Source organism: Solanum pennellii, chromosome 3 (assembly GCF_001406875.1).
Source record: "Solanum pennellii chromosome 3, SPENNV200".
NCBI lineage: Eukaryota > Viridiplantae > Streptophyta > Magnoliopsida > Solanales > Solanaceae > Solanum > Solanum pennellii.
In genome coordinates this window covers 12,132,384-12,144,002 of record NC_028639.1, presented here as the reverse complement: position 1 = coordinate 12,144,002, position 11,619 = coordinate 12,132,384, and the positions used below count along the sequence as shown (strand labels likewise).

At 35.0% G+C, this 11,619-nt stretch overlaps 1 pseudogene; it reads right to left on the bottom strand.

Moving 5' to 3' along the window:
* Window positions 1–6,755, bottom strand: part of LOC107013201 — a 17,162-nt pseudogene extending 10,407 nt beyond the window's left edge.
* Window positions 6,756–11,619: the final 4,864 nt, after the last annotated feature.

The window sequence follows — 11,619 nt, the reverse complement described above, 5'->3', positions numbered from 1 at the left end:
CGGACCAAGGATTTAGAAATACATAACTTATCACTTTGCATGCAAGATACTAGGAAAGAATTGTTATAGTTAGATTTATCGAGTTATGAACCTGTGGGAACACGTAAACCCTAGTTACTTTGATTTACTGATTAAAATCCAACTTTCAAAACCGTTAAGTGTCTCTTTCAATTTTGCTTGTTATTTTTACTCATTAGGAAATACAAACCCCCCTTTTTATGTTTTTTACTTTCCAAGGAAGTCATCAACCGAACAATAGTAATAAACAAGTTGAAGTTAAGTCTAGACTATTTTCCTCGTGGGAACGATCCCAACCTCACTAGTTGGGTTATTTACTTGACGCGACCGCTTTACTTCTCATTTGAGAAGTAAGTTTGAGCGTATCAATGTCATCGATGAACAAGCTTACTTTTGGTATGTTTTTACGGTCACCTGGAGAATTTTGCTATTGGAAGATATTCCATATGTAGGAAGTGGCAGCTGCCAGTGTATGCTGACCATATTGAGCTTCGATATCTCGGTTGAAACAGGTGCCTCCAGGGGTGTTTGCAGCCGTATTCGTCACTGAATAATCCACAGCATCGATTTTCTGGCTCAATATTAACACCAATAAAGGAAAAAGGAACAAATCTTATGACTCATTATTGATTTACTCATATCGTTTCTTTTCTTATAACAAACACCATCATTTATATACTTTTTTCATATACTTCAACACAAGCTTATCTCAAAAAGGGAATAACATTAATTAAGACCTTGTTTGGATAAGCGTTTCTAAGTCAAATAACATTAAATGATTTTTAACTCAAAAAAAAAGGACTTAGGGGGGGGGGTTCTAATTTGTTTTTTTTAATCTTTTTAAAACAATATTTTAAATTATGGCACGACTTAGTCAGTTATTCTCGCAGTTCAGATAAGATTCGGACCGGGTTGGGTTAGGTCTCTGAAATCATGGTTCTTTCCTCCCTACCCCCTTTGAGCTCGTCCATTCGTTGGGTGATCCCTTGCTCTCACGTTCGAGTGTTTGCTCGTCGCATCCTGATTCAATCAATAGCAGCTCCTTCTTTTCTTGCTAACAGGGCAAGGGCATTCGATGCATCTGATTCAATTCCTGGTCCGCCCTCTCTTTCACAGCCTAGGAGTACACATCGGTCTTTGTAGTGGTCAAACCCGGCTCTGCCCCGTCTAAAGAGCAGGTTGGTAGTATTGAAACATATTTCAGTGAAGAGTATCCGATTTTTCTATAGTCTCTGACAAAGGTGCTCTTGAGTTCTCTAAGCCATTTATATGCGATGAAGGTGGAACGGATTTCTCTCCAATCTCCTTTCGCCCGTTCACTCAGTACTCAGTAGCAGCTCCCGTATTCGCGATTCGCGAGCGCCATATTCTAGGAGCCCAAACTATGTGATTGAATAAATCCTCGTGCGGGTCAAGGGCTCCTTCTCCCTCCCCTTCTTCAAACTCCGATTCATATTTTTCATAGAGAAATCTCTGATCAAGGATAGACCAAGAGCCCTTCATTTTTTTAGGCAGTTTCGTATTCTAATGATCCCGTCTTACCTGATGATTAGGATTTGCTTTCCCTATTTGAAAAAAGGAGATCTGTGTCACTCTGGGAGGGCTGTTATGTAGGCGTACAACTCTTCCTAGGTTGTATTCAATCACGAATCACCAAAGAATCGATTAGTAGTATGCATGTGCCAGAAGACCTTCTCGCAGATGATTTCTAGTCAGTGTGCCGAGATTGCATTCAATCGAGTGTTTTGACATAAGAAATGTTCTAGTCTATCTGTAGTAGTTCTAATTTGTTTATGGTAGAGTAGTACATGAGGGTGGCGACTCACAAGGGGAATGTAAACCAGCGCAAGAGGGATCCAAGCCAGCTACTGTGGTTCAAAGAAAACTGACTCCTCCTACTCCTCCTTCTCCTTTAGGATAGGATCCTCCTTGGTTTGGTCCTTCTTTCACTAATGGTCTCACCATTTGTAACGCTTTGGACATCGCCACCGGGATTTTGTCAAACATTTCCAAAAGGTAAAAGTGACTTTTAAAAAAATAGATTTGATCAACTTTTAAGCCAATTTAAACAAAATCTAAATTAGAATCATGCATCTAAAACATATTTGACTATCCTTTTTTAAAACTTCATAACTAAACTATTCAATGCGTGAGTTTTATATTTAAACTATTACTTGAAAACATATCTAAATGGTGTGTGTAAAATACCACTTGGATAATGGGGGTGATGTAGGATTTTTTTTAAAAAAATTTTGAAAGAGGGTGATGAAGCTAGTAAGATTTTTCTATTAAAAAAATTAAAAAAAAAGAAAGTGGGTCTTTTTTTGGGGGGCAGGGGGGAGGGGGGGGAGGGTACGATGAGAGGAGGTGGTGGCTGAGTGAGGTAAGAAACATGTGTTATATTTTAGTTTTTAAGAAAAATAATTTTTAAATTTTAACTAATATTAATAAATTTTTTTATCAAATGAAATATTTTGTCGGTATAGAGTGTAATGTAGCAATCTTTTCAAAATAAAAAAGAGTATAGTGCACACTCTATCAATGAAGTGTAATGACAGAGAAAAGTGTGTTTCTCAAATTGAAGACTCGTAGTTTAGTTATTAAACTCAAACTTTTAATAATTTTTATAAACTAAAAAAAGTAGATAGCTTAAATGTGTTATTGACACTTCACTCATTAAATTAAATAGACTTTTCATTATGTTCCATTATAAAATTTGGAAAAATCAATACATTTAAACAAAAAATGCTATATTTAAAAATTTAAATTATATTTGATTAATTTTAAATTATTTTTTATTTTTTGTGAATGATTTGAAGTGGAAAAAGTTAGACCATCTTTTCGATGTTGTCAAATTTTTGAAAGTTCTCAAATTTAACTTGGTATTGAATTTTCAAAATTTTATAACTAAATATATATTTCAAAATTTAATTAGGAAAAAAAGATAATTTCAGAGACATTCCCTCTAGTTTGACTCAATAACATTTACTTCCTTTTTTATTTACGATATTGTACTTACCTTCCTTATTTTGAATGTTTGGTAACAATTCATTTCACTTATTAATTACTTATAAAAATTATAATCTGACAAATTTGCCCTCTTCAAAATTCTATTTTTTCAAAAAAATTCGTTGATAATCAATTTATTTTCATCTTCTATTGAAAATCATTTTCTTTAAAAGAATTTATAATTTTACGCATTTCACGATAGAATCACTTATAATAGTGTCAATGAAAATATAATATTTTAAGATGACTTAATTATCAAACAGGAAAAGAAAGTGATCAAAATTAGAACAAAATGTATGTTAATTTGTTTGCATTCCAGTCGATATAAAAATTAAGATACTCCATTTTTCAAGTTTCAACATTTGATACAAAATTCTTCATTTTTCAGTAAAATCAGACAAATAAATTGGTGACATCAACTCTAAAACAAGTTCAACAGAATGGATTAATGGAGGATAAAAAATTTTCTTAATTAAAGAAAGATGAAATTTTTTAATTAATAACAATCTTTTTTTGAAAAGAAACTTTTTTACAAAATAGGATATATTAAAAAGGATAAACTAGTCGTATCATAATATTTTTATATTAATAATCAATAAATTAAACGAATTGTTAGCAAAAACTCAAAGAAAGGGAGGAAAGTATAACATAAGTACATAACATCGTGAATTACAAGGAAGGTGAGTGTTACAAAGCTAAAATTGAGGAAAGATCTTTATAATTATATATAAAAAAGGTAAAAAACAATTCGTGGACATACTCCTAAAAGCCGTCAGATGAGAGAAATGAAATTTTTCTATGATTTCATTATTTGGTCATAAGTCGTTGGTCAAGTAATTAAATCCTCTAGGAGCCCCACCACTATCATTGCTACTACAAACTCTAGTAATTAATATGAATATTATAATTAATATTCCTTTCATATTTTTTTATATGCATATTAAGAAAACATAAATAACGTAATAATTTTAGTAATTTATTCAAAAAAAATTGTTCAAAATTTCACAAATTAATGTGAATATTTTAAAAAAAAGAATTATTTGCAAGGATAATATAGAAAAAATTTAATTAATGGTTTATAATAGTAAGAGGGGAGCGAGAAAGGGGAGAGAGTGGAGAGATGCGAACTACATATGTATATCTGTCAGATAAATTATTTATATGTCATGGTCTACATATGTATTGTATTTCTTGCGAGTAAGATTGAGAGAGAGAGGAGAGAGCCGAACGAGATTGGGAGAAGAAGGAGAGAGCGAGGGAGAGAGGACAAAGTGTAAAGACAAATTAATTGTATTTGTATATCTGTCCTATATATATATATATATATATATATATATATATATAACATTTGTATTTACATATGCATAAAAAAAGAGAGAGGCGAGAGAGAGGAAAAGTGGACAGAGGCAACAAAATAGCTAAAATTATTTGCAAGCCGTAATTATTTCAAATTATAGCTATGTTAACTAATTTAACTAGTATATGTTTTCTTATCCGCGTAATTTTTCCTTAATAGTAAAGGTAAAATAGACACAAAAGGTAAATTATTTCTTAATTTTTCAAACTGGACAAGTATTATTGAATAACTATTTTTTAGTATATTGGACAAACAAAATGAACGAAAAGAGTAAAAGTTAGCGGCTTTGAATTTTAATAATTAAATTCATAAATTTTAATGTGTGAAAGTACTATTTCTATTCTAATTTATTCCTCATATTTTTTGCAAATGCACTTATTCAACTAGTTATCATAGCTTTCATTTCACTTTACCTCTTAATTCGGCACTCATTTTCATAAAACTTCAATATTATATTCATCAAAAATAAAAATGACAAATACTTTTTATTATAATATTTGAGATTATATTGCAAAAAAATAAATGAATAATGGAGTCAACATGTTCACAATGAGTCCAAAATATAAACTCAAGATTTGCCTTAAAAATAGGATAGATTCCTCTATACACACCTTTATTTTTCATAATTTTCATTATTTCCTACCATTTCAAATATTTTCAAACTTCTTTAATTTTTCCTAATTCTCAAGTCAGCCAGATACATAAGTGTTCAACATTATCCACGTTGACCCTTCCTTTTTTCAGTCCTTAAATTCCTTCCTAATTTTATTAATCTTATCAGTTACAATTTCATCTCAATTTGAATTGTAAAAGACTTCTCTCTCCAGTGAATCAAATTCAAATCAATTTATTGGTAAAATTTTCGTCTTCTTTGCTATCATATTCTTCTTCAATAAAAATAATAAAAAATAATTCATCCTTATTTTCTGATTTGGATCATGCTCCTTCAAAAAAAGGGGTACAAAAGTTTCGTCTACAATTTTTCGACCTACTCTAACCATGGTAATGATTTTTGATTTATCTCTACGGTTTTTTTGATGTTCAATCTTGCCTCTAGTATTTGATTCAAATGCATGATACATTGCTAGAAAAACGGCAGAAAAATTTCATCTACAATTGCTTGACTCACTCTACCCAATGTAACGATTTTAATCTAATTCTACGCTATTTTTAGATGTTCAATCTTGCATCTAGTAGTTGATTCAAATTCCTGATACATTACTGAAAAATTAATTTTATTATATTGCAATATATCATATCATATTTAAGGTATTAATGCATAACACTAATGTTGTTGAATCATTTTCTTTGTGTATCATCAATCTTATTCAAATGTAAGTTTTATAAAATTTTGTTCAAAGTATATGTTCAATTCATTTTTATAATGTATCTCCCCCTTGAAGTGCCTTGAGTGAGAGGAAGTTGTTTGTGTTACCAGTCATATGCTTCGAGCATCCACTGTCCCTAAACCAACACTGGCTGCTACTTCCTTCACTCCCCTGCAATAAATATCACTCGTTAGACTTGGAAACCCATTTTAACTTGAGTTCCCAGTAAGCAGATAGAGGAGTAATTAGGGTGTTTCTTGCCCAGTGAGGCAGTTTGGTCTTTTTCCTTTTCAAAGATTTAGGAACCGGACCAGGTCCCCTTTTCGTGCCCTTTTCTGTGTAGAGTAGACTGAGAAGTTCTCTTGTGACTCTTTCCAAGCGTGGCAGTCCTTTTTCAAATGACCATTTCTACAAAAGTGAAGACACAACAAATTATCTGACACATACACATAGTTACTGTGAGGATTGTAGGAAGGGGTGATGTTCAAGCTACCTAGACCCTTTTTGTTCTAATTGCTTTGACTGGTGATACTGGAGAGCAGTTTGGAGGATTTGGCCCATATAAGAGAAGTATTGAGTTCTTCCTTAACCTGGACCATGTCCCTCTCCAAATGATCATTTCTTTCCAATGCTAGAGCAAGTCAGGTCTCAACAATGTTTAAATTTGCTTCTAGTTCAGCCTGTAAGCTTGTAAAACTCCCCCTTTCTTTTCCTAGATTTCTCAAATTAAGTCCAATTGATTTTTGAGTTCTAGTTTTTCAGATTCAAGAACTACTAGTTGTTCCTCAATGACAGACATTCTCATAGTCATCAAGTCTCTATTCTCACTAAGATTATCAAGATTTGCGTTCATAGAGTCCTTTTCGGTGGTTAACTCTATAACAGAGTCAATCAAAGACATTTGCTAACTCTCTCAACCTTCTAACAGAGTAAGTATTCAAGTTTTGCTTAAAGTCAAGGAGAGTTAACTTATCTTCCTCATCTGACTTGGCCATGAGTGCATACATGCCATCAAATACTTTAGCCCCATCTTGAATCCCCATTATTGATGCATCCTCAGGATAATATGATTCTCCTGAATCACTTGACAAACCCCCCTCATGCAGCAAGAGCTTTCTTCACTACGTAGTCCGCTGCAGCCGTTTTGGCACTTTTGTAAAGAACCAGGTCCTTTCTTTTGTCCTTTTCACCTCCGGGCCTTTGATACTCCTTGTTTTCAGCTTTGAGCATCGGACATTCTCTTATGAAGTGCCCAGCCTTCCCACATTTGTGACAGGAGTCACTTGCAGTTACAGCCCGAAGAGGGTTCCCTTCTTTTCTAAACCCTTCATTTTTCCTTACGATCTTCTGAAATCTCTTGGTAAGATAAGCCATATCATCTTCTTCACTAGACACTTCTCCAAGTGTAACTTTCAGTACTAGAGACTTGTCTTTCTTAGCCTCCTTCTTTGAGAAGTCTTGACTTTTATTCATTTCATGCATCTTGAGATTTCCAATAAGAGATTCCATTGTCAGAACTTTCAGATCCTTGGCTTCAGTGATAGCATCTACCTTGCTTTCCCATGACTTATGAAGGATTCGAAGAACCTTTCTAACTTTCTTGCTAGTACTATGAGCTCTCCAAGACTTTGCTGCTCATTGGTTATGGAGGAGAGTTTAGTATACATGTGATGAATGGTTTCCCCCTCTTTCATTCTGAAGTTTTCAGATTGAGTAGTGACCATGTCTACCTTTGATTCCTTTACCTGCTCGATACCTTCATGAGCAGTCCTCAGACAGTCCCACATCTCCTTTGCTTATTCACAACGATTGTATTCTTCAGCACCTATACCACATACCAACAACTTCTTAGCCTTGTAGCCTTTCTCAATCTTCTTTCTGTCCGCTTCGTTGTACTGTTGGTGAGTATTTGGAACAACTCTAGTTATTTCACCGCCATTCACTTCAACAGTTGGAACAAAGGGCCCACCCAACACAATTTCCCACAACTCACTATCCTCATCCATTAGATAGTCATGCATTCTTGATTTCCACCATCTATAGAACTGGCCATTGAAACGCGATAGTCATGTCGAAGATTGTCCTTCTTCTAGATTAAGTGGATCAACCATTCTGATGCAGGAACCACTCTGTTGGTGTTAACCATCTAGAGAGTACCTACTCTGATACTAATTGATAGAATACGTGCTTCAACTATCAGTCAACGGACCAAGTCCCTTGACACACTCGAAGTAAGAACAAAGAGTAAGTAAAAATAAAAAACAACAGAAGCAGTTTACGTGGAAACCTCCTTGCTCAAGGGAGTAAAACCACAACCTGTCACACAGGATTTTCAACCGTTTTCACTAATCTGCGTAAGCAAAAGTGAAACCCGATTACAACAATGTGAGAAGACGCTATTAATCTCACGAGCAAGCAATAACTCTATATCTTGAAGAGCCTAAGCAGATGTTACTCTTCCCACTAAGCTATCACCACTAGACAACTTAGGATTCATGTCACGACCCGCAAGTACACCCTAGAAGTTAGGGAAACCCTTGGGTCTCAACACGGCGTACTCAACCTCTCGGAGGTCTTGTACAAGCCTCTTGACTTAATTACATAACATCATGCATAAATGGAGGGAATTTAATAACTTTCTTTAAACGTAAACCAAAAGGTATTTCATAATAGCGAAATCATCTCTAATAACATTGTCTCAAAAACCATCTAAATTTGACATGAATGAAACATCTTAGGATGCAACCCTCATAAAGTCTAAAACATAACGAAAACATAAAGGAACATAAAGGTTCGTCCTCGAAGCTATGAGGACTCACCACTTCTTCTCTTCTTGGAAACCTTGGAACTCTACCCTTGAAAGCAACTCAACTTTCTCAAGACCCTACATGGACAACATGTGGGCAATATGCGTTAGTATGATATGTACTAAGTATGGAAACTATCACACCAAACATAAGATATCTCAAAGGGTTAATCAATAATAGACATAATAATAAGAGATAAATACATAAGCATTACATGAATATTATAATCATATTAAAGCATCATAAAGTACATAAGATTTCATACTTACTTCTTGTACTTCTTACTCAAGTGAACTACACCACAATCTACCTCCAAGTATACTAGTGCAAGGCTAAGGTAGCATCCCATACTACTACCAAAGCTAAGTACATATCTTTGGTCATCCTTGATCATAACCAACTTTCATAATTTAGACCTTAGTTCATCATGTCATATGAACACTATGCCTCTAAGCCAACTCAAAACATACTTGTGCAATGCATGCGAATCATCCCTCACACACTAGCATATCTTGAAGTCACCCAATATTGTTTCATTAAGTCTCTAGTAGCCTCACTTCATAATAAAGAGTACTACACTCTTATGATTCCCTCAAAACATGCTTGTGCAATGCACATGAGGCAGCTCATACTACTCCATATACTAAGCCAATCTTGAGGTTATCCTTAACATGCCCACCTTCCATAGCCTTATCATTACTTAACTTCATTTAATAAGATTATACCATCTTTAGTCTACTTTACAACTCTAGTCCAATCCTATCTTCAATCTCTTTTTCTTTAGTGACCCTAGGTTATACCTTGTGCAATGCACTCATGATGTCCCATACCACCATTCATGCAAGATACTACTTTTGGATCCTTTCTTTATTGCTTCTTACTTTGGAGTCTAGCCCTTATTTTTATCCTTTGAACACTATGAGATGCTTTTTTAAGAATTTCTAAGTTCCTTAATCATATGGATCCTACGAGATACTTTTAAGGTATGTCTTGATCCCTAAATCATGACACTACGAAATACCCCTTGGGCGTGTCTAAGTTCATACACATATTATGAACACTACAAGATACCCCTTGGTCATGTCTAAGTTCATCTTTTTCTTATGAGCACTACGAGATGCTTCTCAAGCATGTCTAAGTTCATAGGATATGGAGATCTCTACTAGGATACCTTGACTCTACTACGTGAAGGACTCCCGCCTCATGAGACCTAATGGAATAGTCATCACAACTACTAGGTGTGACTCTCCGTCCTACTTGGAGTCCAGACCCTTGCTACACCATCCGTCTCACTTTGCATATCCACTTGGAGTCAAGCATATACTCCAAGGTTTACTTGTCAAGCCTTGCTCAACCTTCTCTCATGGAGGGATGTCCTAGACAATCTCTCCATGCTCAAGTGAATTTTATCACTTTCAGTCAATCATCCTAAATCTACAGCCAACACAACCATCCTAAGGTTCATTATTCATCAATTCATTCTATCTTCGTTCATAGGTAGATTATAGAGCCTCTTAGCCTTAGCTTTCTTCTCACATTCTTCAATACTAGGTGAATATATCCATAGTTCATACTTTAGGGTTCAATTCAATCAATCCCAATCCCAATTCATCAAACCTAGTTAAATTCATTCTTAGATGATTCAATCATGATCAATTAATATAGAATGTAATCAAGTTAAGAAGAATCAACACAATTCCTTCATCTAATCTCTAATGGCCTAAGATCACCCCCAAACTCAATTATCATAATTCATTATGAAAACTCCATAAAAACAACATATAATCATCATATAAACATTATTGAATTCTACCCCCTAGTTTGGGATCACAATCAAACCTTACCCACAATGCAATCACAACCCTCTCTTGAATGGGGTTCTTTGGATTCGCAATTGAAGGGATACTAGGGGGGCTTCATGGGCGGAAGAATCCATGAATGGATAAGCTTCAAATACCTTATATTAGAGCCTTAAACCTAGCTTGAGACCTTGATCAACTCATCCTAAAAGCTGCTGCAATTTCTCTTCTTCTTCAATGGTGGTTTTGGGAGAATTTTGGGAGAGAAAGGTTTTGATTTGAATTCTAGGGTCTAATTGGCTATTATAATGCTTAAATACTCTTCAAATACCTAAAAATAACCGCCAATAATTAATCCCTAAAGTTCCCAAAAGACCCCTGCAACTATTAGACATTTTAACCAACTTAAATTTGACTTAAAAACAACGCGACCAAATCTGGGCACTACTGCGCGTCGCGGAGGCATTTTTGATTCTTGGTTCAGGAAAATACTTTGGGATAGAATGGTTCGCGATGTCCCCGCTTCTCAAGGCAAAAGTTTCCCTTTACGTGATGGCTCCGCGTCGCGCAACCACTGCCAGATCTAGGCTGCCCGACAACTTCATTAGCCTAGGGTCCTCCTCGTGGACCCTTAGGCTGGTCATCGGGGCGTCGTTCTCGGACCTTTCGACCCTTTACATGTCAGGCTATAGATAGTAACCATCTATAATCAATTTCACCATCAAATCATCCTCCAAAGCTCCACTACAAAACACTACGATACACTAGTTTGACATCGACTAGTTTCCGGACGTCTTGGACGTTCTTGGGTGTTTGACCTTTTAACACTCCCAAACTTTATATACTGACTCTTGACACTATATTTTGTCATTTTAGGACATTATAAGCTCATGAAACTCATGTTAGGCTCTAGCTACACCTAATCCGTATTTGGGGTCATAACAATTCAATCAAGCAACACGCAGGTTGCCCACTAAATCACCACGCTCCGCATGACCTAGAGTTTGACTAAGCAACACACAAGGTTGCCACTAAATCAGTTGGACTCAACTAACTTAGACTTTTCAACAAACCAAAATATATGAATCCTTTATATATTTATGAACATATTTACAATACATGCAATGAAGAAATAATCCTAAGACAACTAAGCTTCCAGCTCTTTCTATTTCGAGTTGATCTTGAGGATGCTTCTTCACTTCTTTGTTGAGTCTTTGCAAGAGTTCTTATGATATTTTCAAGTTGCAAGAACTAAAGTTATGACTATTGGACCTCATGTTTATGTAGAATAGTCACAATCT